The sequence below is a fragment of the Camelus dromedarius genome, chromosome 23 (assembly GCF_036321535.1).
Source record: "Camelus dromedarius isolate mCamDro1 chromosome 23, mCamDro1.pat, whole genome shotgun sequence".
In the NCBI taxonomy this organism is placed as follows: Eukaryota; Metazoa; Chordata; class Mammalia; order Artiodactyla; family Camelidae; genus Camelus; species Camelus dromedarius.
In genome coordinates this window covers 11631857-11646634 of record NC_087458.1, presented here as the reverse complement: position 1 = coordinate 11646634, position 14778 = coordinate 11631857, and the positions used below count along the sequence as shown (strand labels likewise).

At 45.9% G+C, this 14778-nt stretch overlaps 1 long non-coding RNA gene across 1 annotated transcript in view; it reads left to right on the top strand.

Moving 5' to 3' along the window:
* The first annotated feature begins 6545 nt into the window (after positions 1–6545).
* LOC116148095 (uncharacterized) overlaps positions 6546–14778 on the top strand; it is a 53920-nt gene continuing 45687 nt past the window's right edge. Inside the window, exon 1 of the long non-coding RNA XR_004131573.2 lies at positions 6546–6761. This is a non-coding gene — a long non-coding RNA (uncharacterized LOC116148095). The remainder of the gene's footprint in view (positions 6762–14778) is intronic.

The window sequence follows — 14778 nt, the reverse complement described above, 5'->3', positions numbered from 1 at the left end:
TTTTATTTTTTTTAAAAAAAACACAGGATGGTACATTACTATTAACTAAACTGCAGTTAGATCTCTTAGTCTAGAGTAGCTCCTTCCTGTTCTGCCCCCTTTCTTTCATGCCTTGATTTGCTGAATAAAACCATGTTGGGTTTTCCACAGAATATCACCTTCTGGCTTTATCTGATTGCTTTCCTTCAGCTATCATTTAACTTACTCCTCTCTCCCTTGTTTTTCCTTTAAACTGGAAGCTGGATCAGAAGGCTTGAATAGATCCAGGCTCACCAGTTTTAGCAAGACTGCACAGTGATGCTGCGAACCTGTTGTTCAGTATCTTCCATATTTTCCCTACTACTTCCACTGCCCCGCTTCAGCCCCACCACGCCAGGATGGCGAATTGCGGACGCTCGCCCCGTTCCAGTTCTTGCAGCCTCCTGGGTCCCCTCCCACGGATCTGTCAAGACCATCGCTGACAAATGAATCTTGCTTTGATCATATCTTTGTAACTGTCAAGTTGAACAAGAGTGCCTCCAGGCCGGCAATCATTCAGCACCTTTATTTTTCCTACCAAAATCTCTATAAATTTGTTTGGTGGACCTTATAATAAAAAGTCCTCTGGTCATTTTAAATAAATTTTTTAAAAACAGATTCAGCTAAGCAATTAAAATTGTCCAGTCAATTTTAATAGTCAAAATGTTGAACACGATTTCAAGTTGCTGCCCCCACACCATCCCTGCTTGGGCCTGTTGGGGGCAGGAAGCCTGCTGCTGGTGAGGGGGTCATTGACTCCCCCAGATGGCTAACTTTGGTCCAGAGTTGATCAGGAAGGGGAGAGGAAATTGAAAGTTGCAGGGAAGTTATGATTCGACTGGTAAAGTCCTGGTGGCCCAGCTCTTGTGGGAGGTGTTTAAAATACTCTCAGTTTGTGGGTCCTTTGAAGAGGGTCTTCCTCTTTTGATACGGACACCTGGTCATTTTCTCTTCACAAAGACGAAAGCATCTCCATTCTGGCTGTTCATCTGCCCCATCCCCAGCTCCTAGGAATCTGGTGATACCTCCAGCAGCATTCTGCTGAAATCTCTGTCCCTCTAAAACTCTTGGATAAAACTTAAGATGACCCCACATATGGCCACATCTGGTCCACAGAAAAGTTTTACACATCATTTATCCTGACCAAGCCTGGGAGTGCAGGTTGGCTTCCACATAAGTAATCTCTGCTCTAAGGAAAAGTAGCCAGCCAGCCCATCTTCCCTCCCTGGGTCTCCCAAATGGATGTCAGTCACTTGTCCACTGTGAGCCCCAAACTACAAGGAATTTGGATTAAGTGTCCCATCTGGTTCCCTTAAAGCTCTCTTCCCTTAGCCTTGAGGGGAAGGGCAGGCACTGCCTGCCCCAGGGGGAGGGGTGGACCTCTAAAAAGCTGTCTCCAAAGGAATCCTCTTCAAACACTCTCTTTGAAAAAATCCAATTCATTTTTTAAAATATAATCTTAATATAGGTGAAGAGTTTAAAATTCTCTACCCTGTTTCTGGACACCTCTGTGGTGAATACAGTATACAGTCTCGCCTCCCCTTTGTGATGGGAGATCTCATGTCTCCTCGGGCTGCAAACTCCCACCTGCACTTCTTGTGACACTTCCCAAGGTCCCTCCTCCTAGAATGCCTTCCCAGCCACCACCCTCCTTTTCTTCTTGACACTTATACTGTCTTCAAGTTCCAGTCCAAGGGAAGTCTTGTCCAACACCCTAGCCAGAGTGGCTGTAGCCCTGAATACCATGCATGGCACTAAATACATTTGCCTTTTATTGCATTTCTCTGTGAACAGGCCTTGTCTGTTCAATGAGGCATCCCTCTTCTGGAGGGCAGAGGCTGCCCCTTATTCATCTGGGGCTCTCCATTGCATTTAGCATGGAATCTGGCTCATAATGCCTGCTCATTAAGGATCTGGCCACCTGGCAGAGTCACAGGCCTCCTGGCAGTATATATTTGGGGAGTTACTTTCAAATAGTGTTTTTCTCAAGGTTGTCCTGCCCATAGACTCTTAGTGCAATGCTCAACAGACCGGGTGGCCTGAATGTGGTTGTGCCGAAGCTCAGGGAAGCTAAGACTTGAGGAGGGCAGACTCCTGGATACCCTTAGAGAGGACCCCTGCTAGGGTCACCAGTCTCTGCCCAGTGGTCATCCTTGAGCCCAGGACATGTCCATTTCATCTCACATTGTAAAGGCCTCAGTGAGAATGATAGGCTGCTTTCCTCACTTGAAACCAAAAGATACAGAATTATACCCCGTTTCCCAACCAGTTAACAATTAACAGGAAATTTGGCCATCTGGGGTTTTTACTGAGCACTGAGTCTTGGAAGGTTTGATCCTGAGTAGGGTGGTGAGGACCTCAGCATCCCTGATCACAGAGCTTGCCCCAGCCGCCCAGGCACACCCACAGTGTCAGGAATCCTCCCCATCTCCTCCATTACTTGCTGGTTTTCTCAGTCCCCTCCAGCCACTCTTGTGAAATTACAACTGGACACCAATAAAAGTTGATTGTGACTTTCCAAGAAGGCAACTCAGGATGATCTTTGTTTTTTTTTAATTGAAGTATAGTTGACTTACAATATTGTGCTGGTTTCATGTGTACAGCATAGTGATTCAGTATTTTTGCAGATTATATTCCATTATAGGTTGTTACAAGATAATGGATATAATTTCCTGTGTTGTACAGTATATCCTTATTGCTTTTCTATTTTATACATAGTAGTTTGTACCTGTTAATCTCATACCCCTAATTTATCCCTCCCCCTTTGGTAACCACAACTTTGTTTTCCATGTTTGTGAGTCTATTTCTGTTTTGCACATACATTCATTAGTATTAGTTTTTTGATCCACATATAAGTGATATCATATAGTATTTGTCTTTCTCTGTCTGACTTATCTCACTATGCATAATATTCCCTAGGTCCATCAACATTGCTACAAATGGAAATATTTCATTCTTTTTTATGGCTGAGTAATACTCCATTGTGCCTATCTGTGTGTGTGTGTACACAGATATATATCATGATATATATCATGTCTTCTTAATCCAATTGTCTCTTAATGGGCACTTGGATTGCTTCCATGTCATGGCTATTATAAATAGTGCTGCTATGAACATTGGAGTGTATGTATCTTTTTGAATTTGTGTTTTCATTTTTTCCAGATATATACCCAGGGTCAACTTCATAGTGGCTGCACTAATTTACATTCCCACCAACAGTGTACAAAGGTTCCCCTTTCTCCACATCCTCTCCAACATTTGTTATTTGTAGACTTTTTCATGATGGTTATTCTGACAGGTGTGAGGTGATACTTCATTGTGGTTTTGATTTGCATTTCCCTAATAACTAGCGATGTTGAGCACCTTTTCATGTGCCTTGTTAACCATCTGTAGGTCTCCTTTGTAGAAGGGTCTATTCAAGTCTTCTGCCCATTTTGTATTTTTTTTAATATTGAGTTGTATCAGCTGTTTGGATATTTTGGATATTAACCCCTTATCAGTCACATTGTTTGCAAATATTTTTGTTGATGGTTTCCTTTGCCGTGCAAAGCTTTTAAGTTTAATTAGGTCCCATTTGTTTATTTTTGCTTTTATTTCTTTTGCCTTAGGAGATTGATCCAAGAAAATATTGCTATGATTTGTGTGTCAAAGAGTACTCCACTTATGTTCTCTGCTAGGTGCTTTATGGTTTCAGGTCTTACATTTAGGTCTTTAAACCATTTTGCATTTATTTTTGTATATGGTATAAGAGAATGTTCTAATCTCATTGCTTTACATGTAGCTGTCCAGTTTTCCTAGCACTATCTGTTGAAGAGACTGAAGAGATTGTATATTCTTGCCTTCTTTGTTGTAGATTAATTGACAATAGGTGCATGGGTTTATATCTGGGCTCTCTATTCTGTTCCATTGATCCATCTGTTTTTGTGCCAATACCATACTGTTTTGATTACTGTAGATTTGTAAAGTACAGTCTGAAGTCTGGAAAGGTTATACCTCCAGCTTTGTTCTTTTTCTTTGGGATTGTTTTGGCAATTCTGGGTCTTTTGTGATTCCATATAAATTTTAGTATTATTTGCTCTAGTTCTGTGAAAAATGTCTGGGTATTTTGATAGGGATTGCATTAAATCCATAGATTGCTTTGGGTAGTATGGCCATTTTAATAATATTAATTATTTAAATCCAAGAGCATGGGATATCTTTCCATTTCTTTGAATTATCTTCAATTTCCTTCATCAATGTTTTATAGTTTCAGAGTAGAGGTCCTTCGTCTCCTTGGTTAAATTTGTTCCTAAGCATTTTATTTTTTGATGTGATTTTGAATGGGATTTTTAAAAATTTCTCTTTCTGATATTTCTTTATTAGTATATAAAAATGCAACCTATTTCTGCATATTAATCTTATATCTTGCAGCTTTGCTAAATTCATTTATTAGTTCTAATAGTTTTTGGGTGGAAACTTTAAGGTTCTCTATGTAGAATATATATCATTTTTTCCAGATATATACCCAGGGGTAGAATTGCTGGGTGAGTTCATAGTGGCTGCACCAATCTGCAAATAGTGACAGTTTTACTTCTTCTCTTCCAATCTGAATACCTCTTATTTCTTTTTCTCATCTGACTGCTGCAGCTAGGACTTCCAATACTACGTTAAATAAAAGCAGCAAGAGTGGGCATTCTTGTTTTGTTCCTCAATTAGCAGGAAGGTTTTCAGCTTTTTACTGTTGAGTATTATGCTGGCTGTGGGTTCGTCATAAATGGCTTTTATTATGTTGAAATACGTTCCCTCTAAACCCACTTTGATGAGAGTTTTGTCATGAATGGATGTTGAATTTTGTTAAATACTTTTTCTGTGTCTATTAAGATGATCAAAGATTTTTATCTTTCCCTCTGTTAATGTGGTGTATCACATTGATTGGTTTGGGACTGCTGAACCATCTTTGTGACCCTGGAATAAATCCCACTTGATCATGGTGTGTGATCTTATTCATGCATTGTTGGATTCAGTTTGTTAATGTTTTGTTGAGGATTTTTACATGTATATTCATCAAAGACAGTGGCCTGTCATATCTTTTTTTGTAGTGTCTTTTTCTGGTTTTGGTATAAGGGTAATGGCCTCATAGAATGAATTTGGGAATTTTTTTCCTCTTCAATTTTTTGGAATAGTTTTAGAAGAATAGGTGTAAGTTCTTCATATGTTTGGTGAAGCTGTCTGGTCCTGGACTTCTGTTTGCTGAGAGGGCTTATTATTATTATTATTATTATTATTATTACAGAATCAATTTCACTTCTAGTGATCAGTCTGTTCAAATCTGGGGCAAAGGCTGCATTGCGGGAGAAGGAAAAACACACTTAACGGGAACAGAGCCAGCTTGAGCCCGATCCTCAGGGCTTTCACTCCAGCAACTTGGAAGCAGACCCCACTCCTGATAAGACAAGACTGATAATCACACAAGTTCAATACATTTTTGAAGCTCTAAATTTGTATCCTCCCCTCCCCCACATTTTGTTCTTTGAGAGCATTCTCATATTCCATTTGAATTTATTAGCATCATATCTTTAGGAGTTGTTGGTTGTAAGCAACAGGAACAGACTTTTATTAGCTTCAGCTAAAACAAATTTATTGGAAGGATACTGGGGAGTTGACCGATTCAAAGAAAACTTGGAAAATCAGGACATGGGAGGGACAGAACCCAGCCAGCTCTGGAGCTCTGAGTAGCAGGACATTGTGAAAGTTCTTGTGAAGATACCCTCATGGGAGCCTCTGCTTTAACCATCTACAGCCCCCAACTATCTCAAGGTGTGGATTTCTAATAGAGGGTCTGATTAGTGAGCTTGAATCCCAAGCTCACCTCCATAACCAGGGTGAGATTCTGTGATTGACAGCTCACCCTCTTCACACCTTATCAGGAAGGGCCAGTTCCCCAGATAAAGCACTGCTGAGCAGGCACAAACAAAAAACAAATAAACAAACAAAAACCAAGAAACAAAACCAGATGTCTGTTACCAAGGTTTTCCTCAATAGCAACCTTTGCTTATGTACTTGAAATGTGATTCAGTTTCCCAAAATTCAGTTCATACATGGCTCTTTGTGTAACTAATCAAATTTCTCTTTCCAGACTAGCTGCTGGAGAGTGTAGCCCAATTGTGTCTTGCCCGTAGAAAGCATGTAGGATTTTTATGGTGTCCGTGATGTTTTTGCCTCTCTCCTGGTTCTATTTTATATTTTTGATGTTCCTTTTTCTTTCTCTCTAATTTACCGTCTTGGTGTATGCTGTGGTTTTTGTTTTTTCTCCTGGAATAAAGCAGAATATAAATGAGCTGATTTATCTGTGACTCTTCAGGAATGTGTTGTGGTATAAAGCAAGGTTCATCTGCACTGTGAGTTTTCCCACTGGAAGGGCTTGTCTTCTGAAAGCCAGCAGTTAGAAAGACATCGTGGCACGGTATGCCTGGAGTTCTCTACTTTGAAAGCTTTCCCAGAGTGATTAGGCGCAAGAAGTTGAATCAAACTTTTACTGCACAGCACCCCTGTGTTTAGAGGAATGCAATTTGACCTGGTAAAACAAGCCAGTTTCATGTGAGAGAGAGAGAGAAAGAGAGAACAAAGGGAAGTCAGCTGAAGCAGCTTGGGGCAGGGCTCTGCTCATGCGTTATTTTCCATGTGACCTCAGCTGAGCTCTCTCTCTCTGGAGGAGACTGCCTGGCTGGGGAGCACCAAGGAAAATCTGGCAGTGCCTGAGGGAGGTAAGTGCAGCCAACAGCAGCAGGTGCCAGGAATGGGCTGGAAAACTCTGGTGAACTTCCCAGTCACATAGCTGCTTCAGTTCGGGTTTGGAGAGGCAGGGCTGGGGTTGGGAAGATGGGAGGTCTGCCTGCTGCCCTCAGAAGAACCCCAGCTCCACCCTTCAGCCTCCGTGATAAGCTGGCTTTCCCTGCCTGAGCCCAGAGGCCAGGAGAGGCGGGAGGGTGGTGTTCTCATCCAGGATCTCTTGGTTGTGGAGAGCAGAAGCCTGCTCAGACTAACTCACATAGAAGACAGTTGTTTGTAAGGTTGCAACAGGCAGTCTGCAGATATTCAGAGGTATCAGGATCTCTCAGGGACTGAGACAGAAAATTCATGGACTGTCAGTCCTCTGCATCCCTCAGAGGCCCTCAGAGAGCTCCCTCCCTTCTGCTTCTCTCTGCTCAGTCGTCCTACACATGGCCCAGCATGGCAGCAGCATCAATGAGCTCTCTGAGCCTGAGTCCCCACTGTTTGCTGTCCCCAGGTTTCCTTCAAATCCCCTGATTGGTCCAGCTTGTCTGTTCATACTGAGCACATGGCTTGACTGCACCCAGCCCTTGTGCAGCTGGCCACGGCTAGGAGGAACAGTCTCATAGTGAGTCTCAGTTAATTAGCCCCACTGAAGGGTGTTGGTGCTGGCTATTCCTCTGGTTGAAGGGCCACTGGGGACCCTCCAGACCTTCAGAGTCCAGAGGACTCTTGTCAGGAGTATTGTGGAAGGAATTCCTGCACCCCAGGGCCACTGAGCCCAGTGACTCTGAGGACCATGAGATGGGTTCTGGTCACTGGAGGACAGCAACGTCCAGTGAAATGCAGGCTCATGTTTTGCAGGGTGACACCTAACTCCTCCTGGGTAACTCCTCAAGACAGTATGACTCCCTTGAGATAGAGCTATCCAAGTTCAAGGAAACATTTGGGGTTCTTCAAAACCAATCCCAGCATCAGAGTAGTGCTTTGAGGTACTGAAAGTTATCTACCAGCCAGTTTTACAAATCCCTGGGCACAACAAGCCTTTAACCCATGGAGCCACACTGGCCCAAGTGCACCTTCCCTGCTTTTGCTCAGGCTGTTCCCTCCTCCTGAAACACCCTGACAGGTGCCCCTCCCTAGTCACCACCTGATTGAATTCTCCCCTTCCCTTAAGGCCTTACCCCAAGCCCACCTCCTATATAAGAAGTCCCTCCTGGCTTGCCCATCCTCTCCTCTCCCTTTTCCCTCTTCACCTGTGTCTTAGCATGTGCCACATCTGACCACCCTTGCATTGCTCACAGCTGCACGTGTTTTCCTCCAGAGCTTGACTGTTGCTGGAGGATGGAAGTCTCTGTGTCCCTGCTAGAGCTCGGCCAGGACCTGGCTCAGAGTAGGTGGACTGATGTGCTGACGTGTGGCTGCCACCAGAGAACTCAACTCTAGTCATGCAGAGGGGTGTCTGACTCTCCCAACAGCCCCTGGAACCCACCAGGCTCCAGTGGCCCCTGTGTCACCTTGATGACCTCCCCCTCCCCAAGCACCTCAGCCGCATTCTGACCTCTCTGTCTCACAGTGGCCACTTCCATTATGGAGGGGGCATTGCCCTCCGTGTTGCATTTTCAGAACAAATGGGGCCCTCACAGGGACACCCGTGGGGTTACTGCATTCCTGCAGGACAGACTGTCCTAGCCGCTGCAGCTCTCAGGAGACAGGGTCCTGACCTTGGGGTCCGAGGTGCCCCTCTACTTCCCTCCTCTCCCCTGAAAAAGAAGGGCTAGTGCCTGGCTCCGGCTCCCGGGCTTGCTGTCTTTCTAACTCTGAGGGAGCCAGTCCACTTTCTGTTCCTCTGTGAGGCCAGGCCAGCGGTCAGGATGGACGGGGGGCCGAGCAGAGAGAGGGAGGCCTGCCAGTAAGTGGAGAGCCGAGGCCCTGGACCGCTCTCCCACAGGAAACCACTGACTGGAAACTCTGAAGTGCTCGGAGGCTGCTCCCAGCTGCATGTCTCAGAGCTTTATCGTGTGACTCCTATGGCCCCTGAGTCTAAGCTGGCAAGACACTCGGGTGGGGGAAACGGCCTGAGCAGCAGCACCGCGGGGCCACCCGGCCTGGCACAGCAAGGGCCAGCCTGGTGCCCAGGAGACGCTGGCCGGTGGACAGCATCCAGCATCTTGTAGGACCTGATGCTGGCATTAGTTTCCAGTAACCACAGCTGGTTCCCTGAGCCTGAACAGCGCATCACTTGACACCCTCCGATGGGAGAAAGCACTGATCCCAGGAGGGGGGCTGGGGTCTCGGTGCCTGCTCCGTCCCAAGCCATCTCACGCTCCAAGATGGGACCCGCCTGCCCACCTCCCAGGACGTGCTGAGTGTCACAGGGGCCACATCATGTGACGAGGCTGGATAGTTACTTTGCAGGGGGCTTGTCATAGACACTTGGCTTACAATCACACCCAGTCGTGAGAAGTCTTCTGATTTTGCACAGAGGAGGTGTGAAATCTTTTGTCCAGGAATTGAGGAGCCTGTGTCATTTTTCTTGGTTTGGTCTGCAAGGCTTTTTTCTCTCGGTGACTCAATATTTGGATGGCTCGCCCTGGGGGAAGCCATTAGGGTGAGATTTAAGAATCAGGGGCTGGTGTCAGGCTTAGGAAAGGGCAGCAGCCCCCCTCAGGACCCGCGGGAGCCTGAGGCCCATGTCCCTCGGGGGCACTGCCCTCTCTCCCTCAGGGAAACTTCGAAGAGGAAAGACCAGGCTTCCCAACATCAGGCCCAAAGCTCCTTCCTCTGCACAGCCAGGCGTGGAGGAGGAAGGAAAGGGGACACATGGGCAGTCAGCTACGCCTTGTCCCTTCCCCTGAGGGGCTGTGTGGTGAGAAGCTGTCCCCTCAGCCTTCTCCTGGGAAGTGATCCTTCTGGCCCAAGCCTGAGGTTGGTTGGGTTTGGGTCAAATACAGAGTCTGTGTGTTTTTCTTTTCTTAGCGGTCAATTCCTGCTCTCCCTCCTGGCTTATCTTTTCTCCTGTTGCTTCAGCTTCTTCTGGGTCAGCAGTCGCCCTCTTTCCCCTGTTCCTCATGTGAACTCAGACCATCCCCTCCTCTTCTTCCCCTACCTTTTTACATCTTCTTGTTATTTTCCCAGTTCTCCTGAGGCCTGGGGTCCAATCTCCCTCCTGCGTTCTCTCTGGCCTGGGGCCTTCCCCCTTCCCTCCCCTCCTTTTCCCCCTTTCCCCCTTCTCCCCTTCCCTCTCCTCCCTGCTCCCTCTCCTTCCAAGAATATGCCATTTCACAGAAAGTTCCATTTTCACAGCCATGGTTATTTTCATGCGTTTCCCCACTTCTTACATCGCGGAGGAATGTCTGACATCATCTCCACCAGTGACTCCAATGCCCCCCAGCCCCCACCCCTACCTCTCTCCCCTCCTTTCTTTACCAGCTAGTTGCTAAATCTGAGTCTGTCTGATGATTCAAACACATTTTTTTCTTGCCCCTGGAACCCTGCTCTACCTTCTGCCTCTAGGACTGCATTGTTCCCTAAACATTAGAACATGAGCTGGGTCTTGGCCTCAAAAAAAATTGTTCATTGGCTCCCAAACTTTTCTGCACATTAGAATCACCTGGGGAAATTTTAACATGCCTATGGCCAGGTCACACCCTCTACCAATTAAATCAGAACATCTGGGGGTGGGAGCAGGCAGGAGTATTTTTTTTTAAAAGATCCCCAGGTGATTCCAATAGGCAGCCAAGTTTGGGAACCACAGCCTAGTGCTGTACTGAAGGGGGTTAGAGCCTGCTGCCAACTGAATAAACGTCATGGAGCCTGGGGCTCAGACCTTCTTGTCTTCAGAGCTCTGAAGGTGAGAGATGGTGGTGGAGGGCAGGTCCCATGTCCCCAGCGGGGTGAGGAGCATTCTCTGTGGGGCGTCCCTGCCAAGTGCACTGAGGGTTCTGCTGGCCTCAAGGTGAAGACCTGCTCTGGGGAGAGCTGACCGCAGCCCGGGAGACCTCCCCGTTCCTCAGCAAAGAGTGTTGGTTCCAGGCAAGTCCTTTTAGGAGCTCAATCCCCGGGAGAGTCTCGGATCTGGCGGGGAAGCAAACAGGCAGGTCTGTCTCTCTTTTTTGGACGCAGCCCTGAGCCCTGGGTTTGCTGACTTGGCTGAGGGCACACCTCTGATTAAGGGCAGCTCCCCGTCTGTGGGCAGCCTGGATTTCCAGCTGCTCAGCTGAGAGTGAGGTCACCCAGGGTAGCAGGAGGCCAGGTGATGTGACAAGGGATGGGAGACTGTGGATGCTCAAGATGTAATCCCTGCAGTCTTCAAAAAGAGACTGAATGAGGAAATTCCCTAGAGCCCCAGTGACAGCAGCCCCAGGAAGTTTCATCTCTGGCGGAAGTCTGCTATCCTCACTCTTCCGGCCTCTCTGACCAGCATCTACATGGGTGGTTCTCAAACTCATATCAGAATCCTCTGGAAGGCTTGTTAAAACACAGATTGCTGGGCCCAGCCTCAGAGTGTGACTCAGTGGGTCTGGGTTGGGGCCAGAGAAGTTGCACTTCTAGCAAGTTCCACAGGGCTGTTGCTGCTGCAGATTGCGGGGAGGGGGCGGTCACACTTGCAGACCCCCTGGTCTATAGCCTCTCTCAGTCCACCTCCAATTTGCCATAGACTGAAATCAGAGGAAGAAGCAGTGGGAAGAAATAAAAAAGAGAAGGGGAAAGCTGATGTTGCCTCCTTTGTTGAGGGAAGGCAGGGCTCTCATCTTGTGTGTCCCTCCTGCTCGACACTGGCGTGGTGAGTCCCACATTGCGAGAGCACCATGAGCATCTGCATCTGGTGATGTAGCTGGTACAGCAAACACGGGCAACAAATGCCAGTCTCATGTACAGTCCCGGGAAGACAGTGTCTGTCTGTGGCTGTCTAAATGCTCAGTAACTCAACAAAAAATATTGAGTTAGCCTAAAATGCTCGAAGTATCATATCCCAAGCACATGAAGTCATAACACCACTGGAGATAAAAGAGTGAATTAGGTACTTACAGGCTTCCTGCCCTTCTGGAGTTTTCTGTCCTTCAATCAAGGATGACACTTTTTTTTCTGTTTTTCATAAACGTGCTTCATAGCATGCAGGTGGGTTTTTTTTTTAAACATTTTTTATTGATTTATAATCATTTTACAATGTTGTGTCAAAAGGGATGACACATATTAAACAAGAAATTGCAGAGGTGAGAGTTTGGAAAAGAAGCTGACTTTCTAAGAGTAGATCTTCCCCCTCTTGGACCGTTCATGTCCTGCTGACTTGTACTAGATTAAATCTTGGGGAGATGGAATTAGCCCCAGATATGCTGTGAGTTGGTATGTGCATCTAGTTGTGTTCACCTGAGTGGGGACCCATGGAGCCATTTAAAATAAGAGATTATATGTTTCAGCATCTTTCTGGCTCATACTGTTTAAATTAAGATGAATTTTTAGTTTCCCCTAGCCGAGGATTTGATGGAAACAGCCAGGCTGATGGTGTGGAGGTAGCTGTAATTCTGTCTTGCTTGAGGCTGCCAGGCTGGAGGGGGCAATGTATTGGTCTGATGTGAACAAGATGCTGAGCAGAAAATTCCAGCATATCCAGGAAACTGGAGACAATGTGGTGAAGCACAACATTGTGTGTCCCAGGACCAGCAGCCAAGCGAGTGGGTGAGCTCTGTGGCCATGACAAAGATGCTGGCCAATGAACCTTCCATCCCAAAGCTCTCCTGAGAGTAGCTTGTGTCTAACTAAACTTATTTTCAGGCTGACCAGAAATCATGCAATCTTCTGGAAATTATCTTTACTCTTCTGTGGGAAAAGACGGATGACCACAAAGACCCATGGAAGAGACACTATTCACATGTCTTGGAGGACAAGGATACTGTCTGGTTTATCTGCAGAGTTTCCCACAGATAAGTGGTAGATGCCTGAGCTTGGTCCAACACTTAGAATCTGTGGTGAAGGTTTAAATTCTGGGGCCACTAGCTTTAGCCCACTGTCTATGCAGAAATTAAGCCCAAGAATTCAAGTTCCACCCAGTCCTCAGGCAATGCAAACACACCCAGAGGCTTTGAAAGTCAAGCAGGACACCTAAGAAATGAGAGTCAGGGATGGCTTTGGAGGCTGTCAGTTATTCCTTTGCAACCAGTTGATGTATGCAGAAACAGGGCGATACCTGTAAAAAACTGGAAATATTTCTTGGTTGGCTTCACACGGTGCCCCCCATCTAAATGAGTACTGTTTTTCGGGAGTGACAGTGCTGCAAATAATCTTACAAGGTGATCCATTTCTTAACATGGTATGTTACATCTATTTTAAAGATATGTCCTTCACTTCAGGACCAAAGCACTTCAGCTTTGCACCTGGAGATTAGTGACCTCTTACAAAAGCATCTCTCTCTGTCTCATAGTTCAGCATCCACACTAGAAGTTAATTCTGCAGTGAAGACTTTCTAAAGAAAACAGAACTTGTGATCAAAAGACTAGACAGTTGGATGCACCCTGGGGATGGAGCTGAATGGTCACACTTGGGATCTTGGACCTGAGGAGAGTGGGCAGGTTGGCCAAGCATGGGTCCTTCAATTATAGGAGCACCCAGCTTGTCTTCATCCCACTAAGTAACTCATCCAAGATGAGGATCCCAAGGATTGAAGTCCAGAAGCAGGGCAACCATCCACTGTGGGCTCCGAATGCAACCGGCATTGAGTAGATGCCTTCAGAGAGAATGAGCTGTTCAAGAAAACCCACCAGCTTTGTTGGACCTTGCCTCTTAGCTATTGTCCTTCTTTCCTGAACATTCCTCAACACCCTGGTTGCCTGTGATGTGTGGCTTGGTTTCTTCTTCTCCACTTTGTCTCCTGCTGCATCCTTTAGGGCTTTAAAAGATGATTGGCAATGTACTATAGTAGAAAGACTATGGCTTTAAAATCAGGGTAGACTTAATTTCAAATCCCAGCTGTGGTATGTGCTAGTTGTCTGTTCTTAGGTAAGTTCCTTAATCTTTTGAGCTCATTTTTTTTTTTTTCATCTGTAACATCTGGATAATGATACCTATGTCATAAGGCTGCTGTAAAGTTTATAAACTAATGCTTACAAATGCTTATCATAATGTCTGGCAAAGGTTAAGTCTTCAGTTGCATCAGCTGTTATCATGAAGTCAACTAAGGGAAGGATTCTCTTTAGGCATTTGTGATAGAGTGAGTGATATAGATTTATATATAGATAAATCTACATCTATAGGAAATATATAGATTTCCTGTGGTTAGTAAAACATTGGAAGTGGTCTAAATTTGTAACAAAAAAGGACCGGTTAGATAAGCTGCAGAGTATATGCCAGCAGAGTCCTCTATTTCCAGCACCATGTATTGTGTAATCTAAATACCAGTTGCAGTTACCCTTTGAGATCCAAAATTGGCTTGAACAGTATCCCACATCCAGTGGGAAGTCCCAGGGAGACAATCCCGTAAGGATTTTGTGGCAGGCCCCCCGAGGGCAAGGGTTTGGGGGGAGCTGTGTTTCCTTACTTACCTCTGTTGCGTCACTGACTCTGGTTTATGAATTATGCTTGCTTTTCTGTCTGCATGCTTTCTTCTGCACTAGTTACACTACACTGGATCCTACTCCCATTCTTTCACTCCCCAAAACAACCCTGATGAGAAGCTGTGTGTGCAGCAGGCTTTTACTGACTATTTGAGGCCATGAAGATTTACATTTTAGCACAACAGTTTGAAGTCCTTCTGCCTTCCGGCCACCAGGTATTCTTATGAATCCCTGAGAGGCTCCAGCGTGCAGAGACCAAACCATGTTGCTTGGGTCCCCTTTTCCTTTTCTGCTGCCCAACCCCCTGGCCTCAAATGTGTGTGGACTTTTCTCTGCAGAAGAGGGTATTTGCTGTCTTACTTTCTAAAGCAGTCTAAGGTACTTAGGAGGCAAATGTACTTTTGCCTCAGAGAGAACACTGCCGTTACTGTAATTTTGTATATTCCCGTATCTGGCTCCA